General features: G+C 45.5%; 1 long non-coding RNA gene across 1 annotated transcript; it reads right to left on the bottom strand.

Moving 5' to 3' along the window:
* Positions 1 to 909: 909 nt before the first annotated feature.
* On the bottom strand, positions 910 to 13,593 carry LOC140916257 (uncharacterized). The gene is made up of 3 exons (XR_012160476.1): positions 13,525 to 13,593; positions 1,961 to 2,032; positions 910 to 1,043 (listed from the first exon to the last, which is right to left on the bottom strand). It is a non-coding gene; the product is annotated as an uncharacterized lncRNA (long non-coding RNA).
* Positions 13,594 to 18,994: the final 5,401 nt, after the last annotated feature.

The following is an 18,994-nucleotide window of genomic DNA, read 5'->3' as shown; positions in this document are numbered from 1 at the left end:
TTTCTGGACAAGGCTGTTGCTAGCACAGCTTCAGCTCGAACACTGAGAGCACCTATGGGACAAGTCCAGCCAATCTGCTCTCATTTCCAATGATGAAATGATCCCAAGGCAGCAGCAGCTGGGTCACTGTACACATTAACCTGTGGAACTCATTGCTCACAGAGAACATAGCTAGCAATTAAAGAGAGGAAAACCCTGCACAGTATTTTATGTGCCTAACCATCCACCAAGGAACAGAGAGCTCTCTCCCCTGTGAACTCAATCCCCCCCTTTACTGTGACGTGGCTGAACCTTAGCACTGTTAGGAGGCCTCAGTTTTCTGCTCAATAAACATAACTCATGCTCCATTATCCTGTGTGCAGTCAGGGAGCGCCTTTCAGATGGGCATCTCAATGCCTTGGAAGGCAATAATCAATGGTGCTCCCCACCACCCCAGTACCAGTACAACCATTTTTGAAGAGGGGTGACCAGAGCAATTATGGGGCTCCCCAAGGGCATATCACAAGTCATTCTTAGAGCTGGGAGCAGACCCTAGCAGTCCTAACTCCCAGGCCTCTGCTCTGACCAACAGGCCACAGTGTAAAGGGCCAGTTGCTCAAACAAAGAGAATGCCTCTCATAACCATAAGAGAGAGTCATCACCAACCACACTGGTTCTCCACCTAAGCCCCCGACAGGCATCAGGGGGACGTCTGACCCATCCAATGTGTCAGCTACCTGTGAGTGAGCCACCAAACCCTAGCCGGTCCTTGAGTTTTTCTTTTCATGGATCATGTACCAAATCACAGAGGGGAGCAAGAAGCGCTTGCTTCTTCCAGTGCATGGTATCATCAGGAAAGCTGAAGCCCTGGATGTTTAAAATAAGCTAGAGACGGATCTCTCAATATATCGTTGCATTTTTAATTGTCCATATGCTCAATCCATTATGTTTCTCCAGATGGCAGGGATGCTTAACTACTACTTCCTCATCTGGGCTGTAATAATGAGGATCTCTGGCAGGCACCTGGCACCGAAAGGTAAAATACAAGGTCTACGCACTGTAAACTAAGAAGCAAAAGAGGGGTGAATTCACAGCTTCTAGCCGTTGCTTGCAATTGAGATCAGTTTAATCATAGGGATGTGATCATTCTATTATTATTTGTATTGCAGCCACACCTCAGGATCCCAATGATAGACCCAGCCCCACAGTGCTAGGTGCTGCACAAACGCAGCCCTGCCCTGCCCCCGAAGAGCTTACAACATTGTGTCCGACGCTAAATCCCAGTGCGGGTAATATTCAGTGAAGTCTTGCTAGTGACAGAGGGCTTGATCCCAGCACAGGGCAGATATGGGGTGTTGTGTCTACAGAGGGCTTGATCCCAGCACAGGGCAGATATGGGGTGTTGTGTCTATAATCAGAAGGTGGAAAGCGATGAGCAGGCCAGACAGTGTGAGGAGACTGATCCTGGATGACATAAGCGCTGTGCAGCTGCCATGCTATCCGGCCTAACAGCAGGAGCAAAGCCAGAGTGGGAAACATGCAGGTCAGCAGCTCATTAGCATGATGGGTCATGCTTGGACCCAGGTCTCTGACCACAGCCTGCCCTGCGTGTGCATATAAGTAAAGGAGCAAGCACGCCAAGGGCTTGGAACTTGCTGCCCTGCAGTATTCTTAGTACTCAGCCTGACTTGCCTGGACACGTAGCTTCCATTTGCGCTGGAGTGCATCAACTCGCTGCATGATGGGCAAGGACTTGCAGGGTCAAAGCTACAAGAAAGGGTTCTGGGCAGTGGGAAGGCCAGGCAGACGGGGCTGGGCACTGGCAGCTGTTTCTGTTCCCTGAGGTGCACAGGGGGTCAGAGCTCCACAAATAGCAATCTGTGTATCAAGACCCTGAGGCCTTAATCCAGGTGTTCACAGTCACTGGGGGAAGATAAACATAGCATGCATGTGCAGAGAGCCACACTGCTAAATAACATACCTTTGTGGCTTCCATTGGCTTCCTCCCGCCCCAGATAGCAAATGCTACTTTTCCATTATATGGACCCAGGGCCTGCACAAAAATAAACACGTCAAATACATAAAATGTTCGTTTTAAGTATAGCAGAAAAACAACCGGAGTGATACTTTTTTTGCACTCTTATCCATCAAGATAGGTAAACAGATGTTTGCTTCTAGAGTTAGAACAAAACAAACCCCATGTGGAGACTGTGCCTGCCAAGGTCCAGCCTGGAGCAAATTTTACAGCTAAATTATAAGCCCCTGAAAATAGTGTCTTAGAGTTATCACTCCACGAGACACCTAACTAGAGGCTGGAGGGGAAGACAGCCTGGCTGTGATGAAGGCTAGGCAGAGACGATCTCCGGTTTAGGCTGTGTAAAAAGGTAACGTTCCCCCTGTGGGTATAGATGTATATTCGGGGGATATGCAAGATGAAGTGCAGTAAGATTATTGTGGCTTTTTTGAATGTTAACTCCTCCCTACATAGAGCATTCTGAAGATTACCAGTAAGATGCTCCCTAGTTCCGGTGGCATAATGAAAATGGCCATTGATCTGTTTGATGATATATCACTCCATTCTCCCCTTGCACTCTCTAGGAGCTTCTTCCTCCTTACACCTGCGGTGCTTAGTGCTTTATCCAAAGTGCATGTCATGCCACTGGACTCCACAGGATGGTGCTGCATCCAATACAACATTCCACCTCAGATATAAGAGGAGGTAAGTAAAACTGGGTGAAAACTTTGTCCCAGCTATGAAACATGAGCCTTGAATTATTGCATGTTTATGGGGACTCCACGGCATCCAGCAAAGGGGAAGTAACTCTCTTTTTTTGACATTATATAATTCCCTGCACAGAGTTCCCCCTCTTTCCCTTTATTCTAATGTATTGTGAGTGGTGTGGGCTGCAGTATTTATTTTAGTAGCTGCACTGTACTGTCCCCTCAGATGGCAGGTGGGAATCAAAATAATTGTCTAAGTACCTTTCCACCCACAGAGATAAATTCTCCAGCATTGGCCTTCTTGGTGTTACTGCGGGTGTCTGGATTACTCCTTTAGAATGCTGTGGTTAGAAAGAAGTCGCACCAGCTCTTGTTAAGTGTGTATCTAAATCACACACACTAATGCGATGGCCTTTGAGCTAGCTACTCTTTCAGCCTCTCCAGCAGCACAACGTGCGGCATACCTCAGCAAAAGGCGCTGGGGCGTTTGCAGCTGAACACACCAAGTGCACCTTTCCAAGCATCCGAATGGACGTCCCAGTGGTTGACAAAGCACATGCAGGTTCCATCAGCAGTGCGATGGGTTGAAAAATTAACTACCTAGAGATTTCCACATGCCTAAAGAGCGAACCCAGAAAAATCGCAGCTTTAAAAAGAAGCTGCCTTTGGGAACATGCCCAAAGTGCAGGGGACAGTGGGGTGGGAGGGCATCGTGTGTCTTCTTGCATAGAGATCTCTGGGTGGGACGGTCTCCTCACTCTTTGTTCACTTGGTTTAGGGGAGTAACAGAAACCGAAGAATGCAAAGACTATGTCACCAGTGGCCCCAACTCCTGCTATTTCAGCCGCACCAACCTGTGCCTGTACTGGACCTATGAAATCTGGGTGGAAGCTGGGAACCAGGTGTCAGAGAAGCTGATTGTTAACACTGAAGACATTGGTGTGTGGGGTGTGCGTGGCAGGGCGTGTTTGGGTGGTTGCTTCTTTGTTTAATCGTTTTTATGGTGGAGAGGAAATTAGAGCAAATATTCACATTTGTGTCCTGACCCTGAGCCCACTGGAGTTGACGGAGAGACTCTTAATGACATTAATAGGCTTGGATCAAGCTCTTAGAGCACAGGTAGGCAACCTATGGCACGCGTGCCAAAGGTGGCACGTTAGCTGATTTTCAGTGGCACTCACACTGCCCGGGTCCTGGTCGCCGGTCCAGGGGGCTCTACATTTTAATTTAATTTTAAATGAAGCTTCTTAAACATTTTTAAAACCTTATTTACTCTACATACAACCATAGTTTAGTTATATATTAAAAACTTATAGAAAGAGACCTTCTAAAAACGTTAATGTATTACTGGCATACTAACCTTAAATTAGAGTGAATAAATGAAGACTTGGCACACCACTTCTGAAAGGTTGCCGACCCCGGCCTGAGAGGAAGGTGTCATGCTCCAGTGGTCTTAGAATCATAGAATGTCAGGGTTGGAAGGGACCTCAGGAGTCACCTAGTCCAATCCCCTGCTCAAAGCAAAACCAATCCCCAATTTTTGCCCCAGGTCCCTAAATGGCCCCCTCAGGGATTGAACTCACAACCCTGGGTTTAGCAGGCCAATGCTCAAACCACTGAGGTGTCCCTCCCCCCTTAGTTGAGGACTGGGAGCCAGAAAAAATTGTGATATTGCTTCCCTCTGTGCCCATATGCAAACCAAACGTCCTGGGTCTGTTCCCCCATCTATCAAGTAGGAATAATACAACTTCACCTTGGTGTCGCAAGGGATAGTTATGACTGAAGCTTTCAAACGCCCTTTGTAGAGAAGTGCTGTTATTTAGGCCAGGGGCTGGCTATTCCTGACCAGGTAGGCCTTGTCTTCACTTGGACAAAAGGTGTTTGTACCATGCGTTAGCTAAGCCATCATAATTAACATGAGTTAAAATCTTGGGGCGTACAAGCCAGTTTTCAGTTTTCACGTCTTAGCAGGTCAAACCTCAGCATGCTAACGTGTGAAAACTACCAACTGCCTTGTCCGTGGTGGGGTTTTAATACATGCTAACTAACACATGGTAAAACACCACTTTTTTTTCCTGGTGTGGACCCACGCCCAGTGTGAACACAACCCCCCCACAGGCGCACTCTCTGCTTTTAACATTCACAATGTGAACAAAAACCCAGGGAAGGTCAGATCCCAGTGTTGCTGCTCCTCTAATTATAAACAAAGGAGCTTCAGCCAACAGTGTAGCTCCAATAGTCTCTGGTGCTGAACAGGAGAGGGGGCATCGAGCCATGGGGCAAAGCCTCTGGGCCTCCCTTGTCTCATGTGATTCCATCCAGGGGCAGGTGCTGTGCAGACCCCTTCCTTACAGGGCTTTTTACACTTCGAGGCATCCCAGTCGCTTTATCTTGGCCTTCACCCGGTATCTGCTCTCTCCCCATCCCTCTAGACAGCATGCTGCATTTAACACAGCCTCCCAATTCCTGCCCGGCTGCAGCTACGCTTTACTTTCTTATTTTCCCTTCCCCACAATGGTTCCCACAGCACAATTACTTTTTGGAGGGGAGGGGTTGGGACAAATGAGGATTACTGGCCCAGGAGTGCAATATCTCTAACTCTGTCCGGGTGCCATAAAACCTGCCCTGTTCCATTTCGATGCAGCGTGGTTCTTGCAGCGTGAATGTGCTGTTTGCCACTGGCTCAGCTCTGCGCCCCTGCCTGTGAGCCGCTTCCCCTGAAATCGATGGGGAGCTACTCACATGCAGCAGCAGCTCCAGAGTCAGAGAACCAGGCCCCTCCTCCTTGTGTTTAAGGCAGAACACAGAGATAGCGGGAAGTAAACTGATCAAGGAGTGTCCTGTGGAAGGGCCAGGATGAGTCAGATTTCAATTGGATGAGACTCTAGAAAGCCAGCATGTCATACCTGTGAGCTTAGAGCCTCTGAACATTCAGAGCAGGGCGATGTCTGATAGAGGTCCCTTCTGAACAGTGTCAGGGGACTGGGATCTAACGCAGCATGCCCCAACCACCTTGTAGATGGCTCTAAGCCAGGTCACTAGCCATGTCTTTTAAGGACTGAAACATGATTCTAATACGGATTGTTCTCATCTACACAGGCAAGACCCAGCAGTAATAAAATACAGCTGGGGCTCTGCTGTGTGCTAATCCAGTCCCCTGACACTGAGAAATGTGCTGCAGTGACAGGCCCATGACTAGAGCTCTTTCTTCCCATATTTTTTGTTTGGACAGCATGTTAACTCCCAAGCAGGGGGTGGGTGGCAGCTCCTGAATGTAATGGGCCTCCTTCAAGGGCAGTGGTGGTTAAAATGCTCCGACATTGGCTCCAGTTTCCCTCTCTCCCATCTCTTTGCTGCTAGCTTCTCCTCACTATAAACTGCCTTTTTTCCCCCTTTTTGTTCAGCCTACAGCAGCATGAACTACCCATCCCCCCAGCTGCAGAGTGAAACAGCTCAGCCTTTTCCTCCGCTGGTGGCTGTTGCTTGATTCAAGGCCAGGTTTGGGGGGGCCGGGAAGAGAGAGAGAGAGCATGATAGGAGTAGAGTTTTTTTCTCTCTCACACAGAGCAAATGTGCGATAGGAGTCTCTCTCACACACACAGTCTGTGAGAGTCGTCACACACACAAAGTGAGTGTGCAATAGGAGTCAAATCTCTCTCTCTGTCTCTCTCTCTCTCTCACACACACACACACACACACACACACACACAAACATACACAGAGCAAGTGTGCAATAGGAGCGGAGTCTTTCTTTTTGCCACAAGCCGGGACTGGTCAACAGGATGGATTCCTCAAAAATTGCCCTGTTATGTTCCTTCCCACTGAAGCATCTGGCACCAGCCACTGCCTGGACTAGCTGGACCATTGTTGGTCCAGTTCTTATATGGATGTATGGCCATTCTTACATTTCCATCCAGGGACTGCCCTGGTTACTTCTGCACTGAGAACGGTTTGTCTTCCCCAAGGGAGGGGTTCTTTCTTCGGACACACAAATCTCTCCACTCTGATCCCTCAGCAAACAGCCTCTTCCCTTCCACGCTCCGGGAGGCAGCTCCAGAAACCAGCAACTGTAGCACACACTACAGACTGAGGAGCAGGAAAATCACCTCCAGATTGAGAAGCACATACAGTAGATTACTCTGTCATAATACTTCTCTGCCCTATTGTACCTAGAAGAATGACATTAAAGACTTTCTTCCCAGTGAGACTTACTCTTAGTAACATGGAGGGCTCTTGTCTATCAGCCAATGAGATTTCTCAGGATTTCCCCCACCCCACTTCCTCGAAGACTTTGGCGTGATTGAGAAAAGCGGCCTGATTCAGGAAAGCAGCACTTAAACATGGGCATTCCTGAATCGAGGGCTTTGCTTGGGGGAAGTGAAGTTATAGGCCCTTGTGCAGTTATGTAACTAAGAGCACTGGGGCCAGATTCTGGGAAGAGCTTGCTGAAGTCAATGTGGTTTGTGGTGCTCATCACCACCACTTGCGTTTTTTCGGTGGTTGGGCTTGGGAGGAGGGGAGTTCCTTTGGATCCCCATAAAACCTCAGGGCCAATCTTGCGCTGGCAGGACTCCTACATTGAGCAGTGATGCTGGCAGATATTTTAGGAACATCTGTTTCACAAGTGCTGCCCACTAAGACAGGATAGCACAGGGCAATTTTACTGCTAGTGGCCATGGGCTCCTGGTGAGAAGCTATTATATTGGTTACTGTCAGCCAAAAGAAACTTTGGTTTGCTTTTAAATAGCAAGACTCACAATGCTGGCTTTAGCCAAAATTCAAATGGGAGCTGCACTCCCTGTCCAGACTGCTGAGATGGCAGTTTCCTCATCCATTGTAGATTAATTACTCTTTGCTATGGGGAAGATACTAATAAATTTGTTTTAGTGATTTTCTCCTCTTGGGACGGGGGGCGGGGAGAGGGGGAATCTTCAAAAACAACTAAGTGACTTAGGTGCCAAGGCCTAGATCCTCAAAGGTATTTTGGCACCTAACGCTCATTGATTTCAGTCATGCCTAAATACCTTGGAGGATCTGGGGCCTAGTCCCATTTTCAAAATGATGTAGGCACCTAAGTCTCATTGAAAACCTATGGGCCTTAGGCTCCGGAGTGTATAAGTCACTTGAAAATGGGACCTAGCCATCTCAATCACTCAGGAGCTTTCAAAAATTTTACCCTAGAGCATGAACAAACCACCGATCACACACATACACATGGGCATGTAGCCAACCCTCCGCCCATGTCCCCACAATGTGAGTTTAGCCCCTCCTTTCACCTTCTTCTTCCTCTTTTTTTTTTTTTTTTAATAGCTAAAACTGAACCACCAGAGGGCCTGAAGGCCACTGGATTTGGTACCCACTTATCTGTAGAATGGGGGTACCCACCTGGTGTGGCAGCCTCCTATTTCCCACTGGTGTTTGAGCTTCAGTACCAAGAACAGGGGAGTGGCGAATGGGAGGTGAGTTACTTTTGCTTTCCTGGCCTTCCATGAGCTGCGTCTGCAGTATAACAGGTGTGGGGGCTTTCCTTACCAAAGCCCTGGGGAACCATGTCTGGTTTGCAAGGAACCTTGTGCCACAGAAGTCTGCACACTGCCTGGGAAACGTGAACGTGGGATAGGAACTTTCAGAAGATGGGGTGTTCAACAGCAGCAGAGCAACTGTGTCACAAGTAAAACACAACAGTAAGCAATTGTGTCATCCCTGGTGTAGCTTCATGGACTTCACTGGGCTTACATCAGAGATGGCTCTGACCCTGTGGTCAGTGTCCTAGGGTATTGACTTGTGAGCTCAGCATTTGACCATATGTAACACCGACAGACCCTGGTCGTTGGTGGGTGGGATCGAATCTGGGACCTCTGGAGCTAAATGCATGAGCCTTTACTGCATGAGCTAAAAGCCACGTGGCTCTTAGCTACGGCTCTAGAAGACAGGCTTCAGAGTAACAGCCGCGTTAGTCTGTCTTCGCAAAAAGAAAAGGAGTACTTGTGGCACCTTAGAGACTAACCAATTTACTTATTCATCTCTAAGTGGTCTCCGTGCCACTAGAGGGAACAGAACACCACAACCAGGTGGTGTCTGGGTTACACATACACTCTGGAAGAGCACTGAAAGTGACTGAAAAGAAATGCCCCTTTTAAGAAACAGTATAGCCATTGGCCAGGAGTGTGGACTAACAAGCCGAACCCTCTCTTATGTCTATGATTCTCTCAGAAGAAACGACTACCCCAACTCAGGATCCAAACTTCATGGCCAGATTCTGTCCCGTTCCCACCCCTTTCTTCCCCTCTCCTACCCCTTTCGGCCCCCCTGGCAGCATCAAGGGCCAGTAAGCTGCCCTTTCTGGGCAGCTAAAGATTCTTCCAGCATAGGGGAGTCCTTGGCTGGCACAGAGCCAGCATACCCAGCTCTAGGCCGTGTCTTCCTAGCCCCCCACCCTGCCCAATGTGTGGAGGTGTCCCCGAGCATGCTTCCGGTATGGCTGGAGCATGCTGTGTTCTAGCACCCTCCACTGGCATAACAGCCCCTCTCGAGTTGTGACAAGCCCGTGTAGTTTTGAGCAGCCCCGCTATAAACTGCGTGAGTCTTGGAGCCTGTAAGCCGGTGGAGCTCCACTGACTTACGCAGCGTTGGGCAGATTCATACATGCTGGCCTGGGTGTTGTCCTAACTGGTCTTCGACAGTTTTGCCTGCAAATGCATTAGCTGTGGACACAACCAATGTGACAGCCGCACTATAATAAAAACGGTTTCGAGAACAGTTCTGAGACCCCACAGAGTAAGTGTAGATTTCCAAGTGCTTGCTCTATAAACTATATCGATATTTTACTTGCAGTATGTCATTTAGCCACTAGATGTCTCTGTGTGCTATACATTTCTAGGTAGGTTGAGGTCCCTGGTAAACAAAGGAGACAAAGCTGAAACTCAGGCTGCATGGAAGTCTGTTTCCTTCTGTCTATAGATCGCAGTTGTTTTCTTTAATGAGTGCCTCCTCTTTAAGACAGACTGTGATTCCATATACCATGGAATATTCTAAACAATGGTTTTTGAGAATAAATAAAAATTTGTTTAAAAAGGAAACATATTTATTTAAACAGGTGAGTCCTTCCAGTGTGTGGTTTATTGGTCCAGGGTCCCAAGACCTCCTGCATTCTTCTCCTGGTGCTGACACTGATTTATTTTATGGCCTTGAGACAGTCACTTTGCTGTGCCTCAGTTTCCTTGTTGCGTGCATAACTTAATGTATGTAAAAATGCTTTAAAGATGCTGAGTGTTAAGTATTGTCATCTTTCTTCCTCTCAGTTATTTCTCCTAATTGAAGAATAAAGGGGGCAAGGAATTATTGTTGTTCTTGGGAAGTGAAATGAAAGTAATTTAAACAGCTTTTTCTCTTTCTCCATGTTAGCAAGAGCCTGATGTGGGTGAGCAGACCAGCTACTATGTTTATGATGTGAAGCCAGACACCGTGTACATCCTGGCGGTCCGCTGCAAGAACTCGGATGGGAAAGGCTTTTGGAGTGACTGGAGCACCCCAGTTACAGTCAATTCTGGCCAAGCCACAGCAAAACCAGTGCAATCTCAAGCACAGTGAAATAGAAGATTCACCACACAAGGCAATGGTTCATCTAGCCCAGCATGCTGCCTCTGGAAGTGACCTACACCGAGAGCTTTGTTAACAGCATCGCAATAGACAGGGCGATATCGGGTCCCAAGAGCAGATTTTTTTTTGTGATTCATTTTGTGAAAACTACTGCTTCTTATTAAGTAAAAGAAACCATAAAACCTAAGGTGCAGTCTGTATTATTGTTAGCTAGTAGGAAGGTGCTAACGCTCTGACTGTGCTTGGTCTGTAAATGCTGAGCTATTTGTGCGAGCTCGAGTTCCCAGCCCCAGTCCTAGCTGGGACTGCTTTACAAGCCAGAAGGCCTTACTGACAACCATAGAGTTGCAACTGGAGCTGGGAAAGGTATTCTTCACTTCCTGCAGCAACTCCCAGATTCCCTGTGATAAAATGATCAGGGTCCAGGGACGAAACAGTTAAGGCTGGTACGTGAGGCAGCAGCATTAAGTTTGAAAGTTAAAAACAACCCAAATTACACTGAAGGTTGTAGAGGAAATGGCCCACCTGTTGATCACTTTAGATAAGCTATTACCAGCAGGACAGTGGGGTGGGAGGAGGTATTGTTTCATGATTTCTGTGTGTATATAAAGTCTGCTGCAGTTTCCACGGTAAACATCTGATGAAGTGAGCTGTAGCTCACGAAAGCTCATGCTCAAATAAATTGGTTAGTCTCTAAGGTGCCACAAGTACTCCTTTTCTTTTTACTGAAGGTTGTGTGGTTGTGCTTTCAGAGCCATTGTTTCAGGCTGCCTTCAGGCTTAGGGATAATTCTCAGCAGATACACATGGCTCACAGTTGGAAGATTATTATTATTATTACTTCTTCTTCTCCAACCATGAAAGCTAGAAACTTACCACTTTTAAAAAAGAAAGCTGAGATTCTGCAGAATCTAAATATACCGTGTAGGCCATATGAATATACCAAGTGGGCTCAGTGTTTGACACCTCTGCTTAAGAAAGAGCTAGGGTATCGTTTGTTTTTGTGACCGGGTTAGCTTGGAAACCTGGAATGTATAAAGCATTCCTGGAGGAAGAGAGAATGTGTGTCTCATAGCTCTCAACTCTTCAAGACTTGACTGTGTGACACTGGCCTTTAAAATGTGAGGCAAACCCATCAAATAGTAGGTGTAAGAACATAAAACCCTAGTAAATTGCTACATTTATATCGCACCTACAAACTAGAGATACATCCAATGCCATGCAGAGTCAGCCTCCTTTGGAGCAGAGTGTGGTAGATGATGTGCAAACAGCGATGAACAGTTTATTTTGGCTAAGCTAAACCTTTACGGTCATGAAAAAGTGCCATGAGATCTATGCAGAGAATCTGTGGCTTCAGTTTTCAGTGTTATCCAGAAGCCCCAAACACAGTACATAAGAACAGTCATATTGGGTCATACCAAAGGTCCAGGTAGCCCAGTATCCTGTCTCCTGACAGTGGCCAGTCCCAGATGCCCCCAAGGGAATGAACAGATAATCAAGTGATTCATCCCCCCACAGCAAGTGACATGGTACTCAATTAATATCACTTAAAAGGAGGAAGGCCTAAGCTGACCACACTCAGCTTTCTACATAGACACTTTGTCTTATGAGAGGCAGGGAAGTATTATGAACTGAGTTATGGAGAGATTAAAGTCACATATTTTTAGCTGACCCAGGAATGGAACCAAGGTTTTCAGAGTCAGGGCCCAGTGCCTTAACCACAACATCATCCTTCCTGGGTTTCTAAGGAAAAGCTATATACTCCAACCCCACTATTCAACCCACCCTTCAGTTCATTAATGCATAAAGGTTTCAGCCACCCCTGTTTCATGATTTTCTATTTCTGATGTCAATACATTGCCATAGCAAGTCATGAGCGAACTGTGCTGCATGGTGTAAGGTGCAGAGAGTGGATTAATACACAAAACCAATTCTCTGGGCCTGACAAAGTGCACGTTTGGCCGCACAGAAGGGAACAATTGGCCCAAGTGACAAGTTTCACTTCAGTGATGAAGAAGTCAGCAAGTGACTGCTTTACCTACCAAGTAGTTCCAGATTGCTAATTGTTTGCACACCCTCAGATTGTCAACACACCATGCACTCCAGTTACCCCTCTCAGCTCCACTGCTCAGCCCAGAAAACCAAAAAAGTCACCATTATGGTGTCTCTAGAATACCTGAAAAAATGAAACGCATTTGCTGTTATTAATGAAAAATAAGAGCGTCACATCTCAAACAATGAATTGAAAGTTGTTGGCCAGCTACGATTAGTTCAAAAATCCTTTATATCAGCAACATATTGGAGACGTTACAGTTAGTGAACAGCATAAATCTGGAGATTTATTTTTCAAAAACCAGCCCTCCCAGCCTTAAGTAATATCCTTTAATTCGCCATTTTATATTACAGTGGAAATAAGGATACAAAGGCCTTCTGTACCATTATTAACTCATCTCTGAAATATTCAGATCCTCTTAGCGCTGTAACCTCTTTCAGAAAGTGAATTTTTCAGAAAGTTATAAGGTAGGTGAAAACAGGGTTATCACTGAAACAGGTTTGTAACCTTAACTGTAACATTGACTACTGTGTAACTATGACAACATCATAGTGTGGTCACGTGCCAGGGAAAGACAACTCTTGGGGAGAACAAGAAATACCAAGAAGAGCTGCAGCATAAAATTTTAAAAAGAAGACTCTTTCTGTATGGGTTGAAGTTAGGGCTAGGTTTTGGATAGTTTAGTTTAGCCTGAGGTATTCAAGTGTTCACAACCCACAAATGCGACCAAACTTTTGGAAATATTCAGCTCCCATTTAGGCACGCAGGCCACGGGTGGGTCATTAATGTGCTAGGATCATTTGAAAATTTAGCCCATACTGTATGACTAATTAATTATTTTAATGAGGTGCAGCATTTCCCATTGTTATCTCCACCACTAGTGTTTTTGAAACTATGAAGATATGTACATGCAGTTCTGAGTTAATATTTGTATCGGACCAACTTCTGCTGGTGGAAGAGACAAGCTTTGGAGCTTCACAGAGATCTACAGAGAGTAACCAGAGCATAACAGCTAAATACAAGGTGAAACACACTGCTAAGCATAAGGGGTTAAACATGTTATAAGAAATCACTTAAAATGAAGAGGGTAGTTAACACCTCTGCAGTCATAGGACAAAAGAGGGTTAGCAGAACTGCAAACAACACATATTATACAGTCAGAAATAGCGGTACCTGCAGTCTGTACACAGAAGCAGATCCAGTTACATCTTTTCTGTTTGGTGTTCCTGGAAGAGCTCCAAGATGGCCACTGGTGAGTCATATGAGCCTCCAGGTTCTGAATTCTCTTGTTAAAGATACAGCGTAATCATTCATTTACCCGAGGCGTCATGGACCAACGTCATCCCTTGAGTAACTCTATTGACATCAACAGTTACCTCAGGGATGACTTAGGCTACGTATACACTACAGCTAACATCCGTATAGGTTATGTTGTTCAGGGATGTGAATGAGCCACCCCCCGAGCGACGTAAGTTATACCAACCTAAGTGCCGGTGTGGATAGCTTCTCTCCCTGGCATAGCTATCGCCACTCTTGGGGGCTGGAGTAATTAAGTCGACGCACTAGCAGCGCTGATGCAGCTGCACCGCTGTAAGCTCGTTAGTATAGCCATAGCCTATGTCTCCACTGGCTCAGGTTACTGTGGACAGTAACACAAGGAAACTGCAGAGTTGTAAAACTAAACTGGCTCTTTAGTAAGAGAATTCTTTTCAGAGATGCGGCAATTGCTGCTAGCATTCGAGCCATGTGCACACAGACTGACTTCCTGGGGCCTCTTCCAAACTCCTCCCTCCAGGTTCCATGCAGGGTGCGGCAGTCACCACTTTTGTCCTCCCCCTCACACCTCAGTGAAAGCACTAATCCATGACTCCAGGCCACATTGTTCAGAATTAGCCACTGACTCTGGGGACCTTCATTTTCAGGTGTCCTACATGAGAGAGTATGAGCCTCAAGTGAACAGCACCAACAGCTCCAGCAGAAGCCAGGCCCAGAGAGTGCAAATGGGGCAGAAAAATTCTGAGCCACCTTGTCCACCATGCTCCTCCTGTCATCATATACCTGCAGGATATTTTTATGGCTGTATAAGCAACATCCTTACACTCACATAGTTAGAATGCATTCCCTTGCTTGGAACAATAGCACAATGTGTATTACCCTCCCAGGTCTTTCCCCATTGTCCTTGAGTAGGTTTGTATGCAGACACGTGACAGATAGACCGCACCTGAGCTAATGGAAAAGCCTTTATCTTCTATGTAGAGTAATGAGCTCGTTTGCGCTAAGCAAAATGAGATGATAGGAAGTGGCATTCAGATCAGAAGAAGAAAACCATCAATAAATAAATAATAACAGTAACAACAATAATACCATGTGTGTCCATAATGCCTTTCACTGGATAATCTTAAAGTGCTTGGCAAACATTAATGAATTGAACCTCTCAGAATCCCTGTGAGGTAAACAAGTATCATTATCCCCATTTTACAGATGGGGAAACTGAGATGCAGAGAAGTGAAGTGACCTGCTCAAGTTTACAGACAAAGTCCTCCTATGCCTTAACCACTAGACCACGCTTCCTCTCTGAAAGCAAGTTTGATGAGACTCAGTCACATTTGTCTTAGTAACCGCGCAGTATCAAATGCCACATTCCAAGAATGTCAGCCACAGTCTGGCATATCAGACGACAGAGACAGAGAATTAATGTTATGGCATGGTGGGGTAGTTGCCACCACACTAACTGTGCACTTCCCCCCCCCCTTTTTTTTTTACATCCTTATGGTAAAGTGGTATGTGAAAGACAAAAACAATACAGTGTTAAAAAATAAGAAACACATTTGAACTAGAAAAGATTTAAAAACACTTAAATGTTTTAATTTTATTTTTTCAGTTTTTGGGTGCAATTTTCCCAGGTTGTCAGCAATTACACCAAGGAAACTGCTTGTACAGTAGTCTAGTCAATTTCTCACATGAGTGTCTATGGAGCTTCAAGGCGACAATATTAAGCACAATTTCAGAGAAATTAAGTGCAGCTCAGTGCTGATTTTAGTGTGCTGAGTTTGCTACGGTTCTCTGAGCTTAGGAATACTCTTGAGTACTTAATGCAGCTCTGTAAACTATATAGACATTTATTAGTCCCTTTTGGCATCCCTGAATTTCAGGTTGAGTGTAAGCTGGTAATCTTTGCTACCAGTATTTTCAGGTTAATAAGGGTCTAAGGAGATTTTTTACATGATCAGCTAGGAAGACATCAACAGAACTCTCTGTGGAATCTTCATTATTATAGTAAACTGGCTAGTTTATATGTGTACCACTGCCCTCTACTGGATGGACTCAGAACTGCTCTACTATGTGTCATAGGCCCCATGCTGATAGCAAATAAAGAAGATTCTCCTTTAGCTCCTGTAAGTTGGATCTGTGCTTTGAGAATAATGATCAAAATTTTTATACTTGCTTCTTGTCAGAAGTTCTGAGTAGCCATGGTGTATAGCACAGTGACAACCGGAAGTTCTAGGTGACCACATCATGATTAATAAATTTAGCAGCTTATATCACTATATTTTCAAAGCACTGTATGAACATGCCAATGCTAATGAAGCGTCACATCACCATTGTAAGGGTAGAATGCAAGTAAACCACTATCTTCAATTTACAGATGTAGTGGCTAAGCTACTTGTCCAAGGCCAGGGACAGAGGCAGGATTTGAATGGAGGGGTCCTGAAATCCCAGTTTTGAATGCTGGAGACATGGGGGCTGGATTGCTCAGAGATTGGTAATGAACATAAAGTTATAAAATCATGGAAATGTAGAGCTGGAAGGTCCTCAAGAGGTCATCTAGCTAGTCCATCCCTCAGCTCTGAGGCAGGACCAAGTACACCTAGACCTCTCTGATAGGTGTTTGTCCAACCTGTTCTTAAAAACCTCCATAGCCTCCCTCGAAAGCCAGTTCCAAAGTTTAACTATCCTTATAGTTAAAATTTTTCCCCCCAATATCTAAACTAAATCTTTTTTACTGTAGATTAAGCCCATTACTGCTTGTCCTACCTTCAGTGGACATGGAGAACAACCAATCACCAACTTCCTTATATCAGCCCTTAACAGGACTCATCAAGTCCATAGTCACGGAAAGTTGTCAGGAGTCTGTTTCAGGAGTCTGCCTTTGTGAAATGGCTTAGTGCTCTCAATCCCGTTAGCTTGTGAAGTGCTTTTAGTATGAAAGATGCTGTCTCTGGCTTCAACCATTGAAGTCTTTCCATTGACTTCAATAAGCATTGGGTCAGGCTCTAAAAATGTACTATTCTGAATCCACACCCTCTAAAGACAAATGTGTAAATGCACAATAATAAACAAAGGACCAAAAAAACCCTACGATCCATTTCCCCAAAGTAAAGGAGATTTTATAATATCTCAGTATTTCTAGTAGTTTTTTTCCTTTTCAGAACAGATGGTAGCAATTTTCCATCACTGCTGACCTGGGCCAGAGCATGTCTAGCAGTTCAGAGCTGAATGGATCCATCCATGGTTATCAGTGGTTCCCACGCTGTGGCCTGACTCCCAAGACCTAGTGCTGATGGTCCACTGAGAACTGGCTGGGCATGTGGTGCTGGCTCTCCTTTTTGTTTCCATTTGCTTCAGATTGCAAAGAAGAGCCGGAGCATCTGGAACAAGGTGGAGGAGCCAACCTAGTGGGGGCAAGTGGATGAGGAAACAGGATTTGCCCTGAAAGGCTACAGCCAGCAGTGAGACTGCAGCTGCCGGGCAGAAACAGGAAAGGAATGTCCAGTGGAGGGGAGGAGAAGGCAATGAGGCATCCAAGGACAGGGAATATGCCTAGGGGAAGAAAAGAATGGGAGAAGGTGGGAGGAAGAGGCAGTTAAGCATGTGAAACCTGGCAACAGCCAGGCAGCAGAGAAGCACAAATAGAGGGAGAGGGGGACGGAACTGATGAGAAGGAGGATGAAATGCAGAACCAAAGTGAGCAGTGGGATTAACATTTTTTAAAGGGATAAAACACTTATTGCATTAAAGAACATTAAAAGTACATGAATACGAACTTTCCCACAGAAGCAATTTCTGGGAGGAGGAGTGGCCCACTCAACAGTGAATGACAGAGGAAGTGTCCATGAGATGATCTGTCTATTAAGGTCTGATCCAGCCTCTGATAAAGTTTAGGTTTCAGAGTAACAGCCGTGTTAGTCTGTATTCGCAAAAAGAAAAGGAGGACTTGTGGCACCTTAGAGACTAACCAATTTATTTGAGCATAAGCTTTCGTGAGCTACAGCTCACTTCATCGGATGCATACTTTCCACAGTATGCATCCGATGAAGTGAGCTGTAGCTCACAAAAGCTTATGCTCAAATAAATTGGTTAGTCTCTAAGGTGCCACAAGTATTCCTTTTCTTTTTGATAAAGTTTAAGAACTCGGGTTCTCTGTCTTACTACCAGTCCCCTCAGTTGAGCAATCCTGTCTCTCGGGAGAGGAAAGGGATGGAGAGGAGTAAAACTCATTATCAGTGAATCTCTGCCAAAGGTGTTTCAGCATTTAATAACAGTCCATTTGGTATAGGTCATGCCATCTTGGCATGGCTATTTAATTTTCTGAGCTCTAATTTGATACCTACATTTAAAAGTAAGCTAAAGGGATGGGAGGGAAAAATCAGTCCCCTGCCTGTTAGCTGAAATATCCTTGCCCTGCAGTTTCACTAGGCTCTTCCTAAGGTGGCTAAAAGCAATAATTGTCTACATGGGATTCAAACACTGAAAAACCACACTTTGGAACTCCACTGAAATTGGAGCTCTCAGTAAGTGAGGGCTTTTCTGTTCCATTAAGACAAATGAAGCTGAGCTGGGACGGAATGCAACTCTGCTGCCCTTTAGCAGAAGATCCATTTGAGCCACTTTTACATGAGAAACGGCCTCAATTTCAAAGAATTAACTGAAAACAGATCTAAACTGAAACTAGATCTTCTTGCCCTTTGTTACACTTTGCAATCCCTCTCTTCCTGTTTTATCCTTTATGATTTCAATCCAACTATTTCATTTAACTCCGTACAGCATTTCGGATGCTGTTTGCCATGAAAGGAACTGTGAGCATCTTGGACATTTCCTGGCCCTCATTGGTGGTTAGCTTTCGTTTCTCTCAGAGGTTTTGATTCATTTCTCAAGACCTTTTCAGAGGCCTCACTACATCTTCACTCTGCGGGCTCAAGGCTGGAAATGTTTCCTGAGGAAATAATTGTGCCACTTTGGATCACGATTTTGTATTGACATTAACTTGCAAAAAGGTACTAGCTCCTCTATCTTGTTATTCTTCATGCTACTCTCCATCGCTTTTCATTGGCGCCCTCTAGAGTTCACAAATAGGTATTGCATTTTTCCACACCTGCGCTATTGCCTTGGCAACAGCTACAACAGACATGAAGGTCCCTTTATGCCTCTCTGGCACCATAAAGGGGCATAAAATCAGGCATAAGCATTCCTCTGAGAATATTCATCCCACAGAAGGCCTCTCCAGAGGGAGTAGAACTGGTGTGAGGGTGTTGCAGACTGGTACAGGGGCAGATTGGGAACATGCTAAAGGTGTGGCCAGAACACACTAATGCTGTGATTCTCTGCTTCCCAGGGGTCATATTCCTTGGGAAGCACCATGTAC

Source organism: Lepidochelys kempii, chromosome 8 (assembly GCF_965140265.1).
Source record: "Lepidochelys kempii isolate rLepKem1 chromosome 8, rLepKem1.hap2, whole genome shotgun sequence".
Lineage (NCBI taxonomy): Eukaryota > Metazoa > Chordata > Testudines > Cheloniidae > Lepidochelys > Lepidochelys kempii.
The sequence above is the reverse complement of the archived record's forward strand: the minus strand, read 5'-3'. Positions and strand labels throughout refer to the sequence as shown.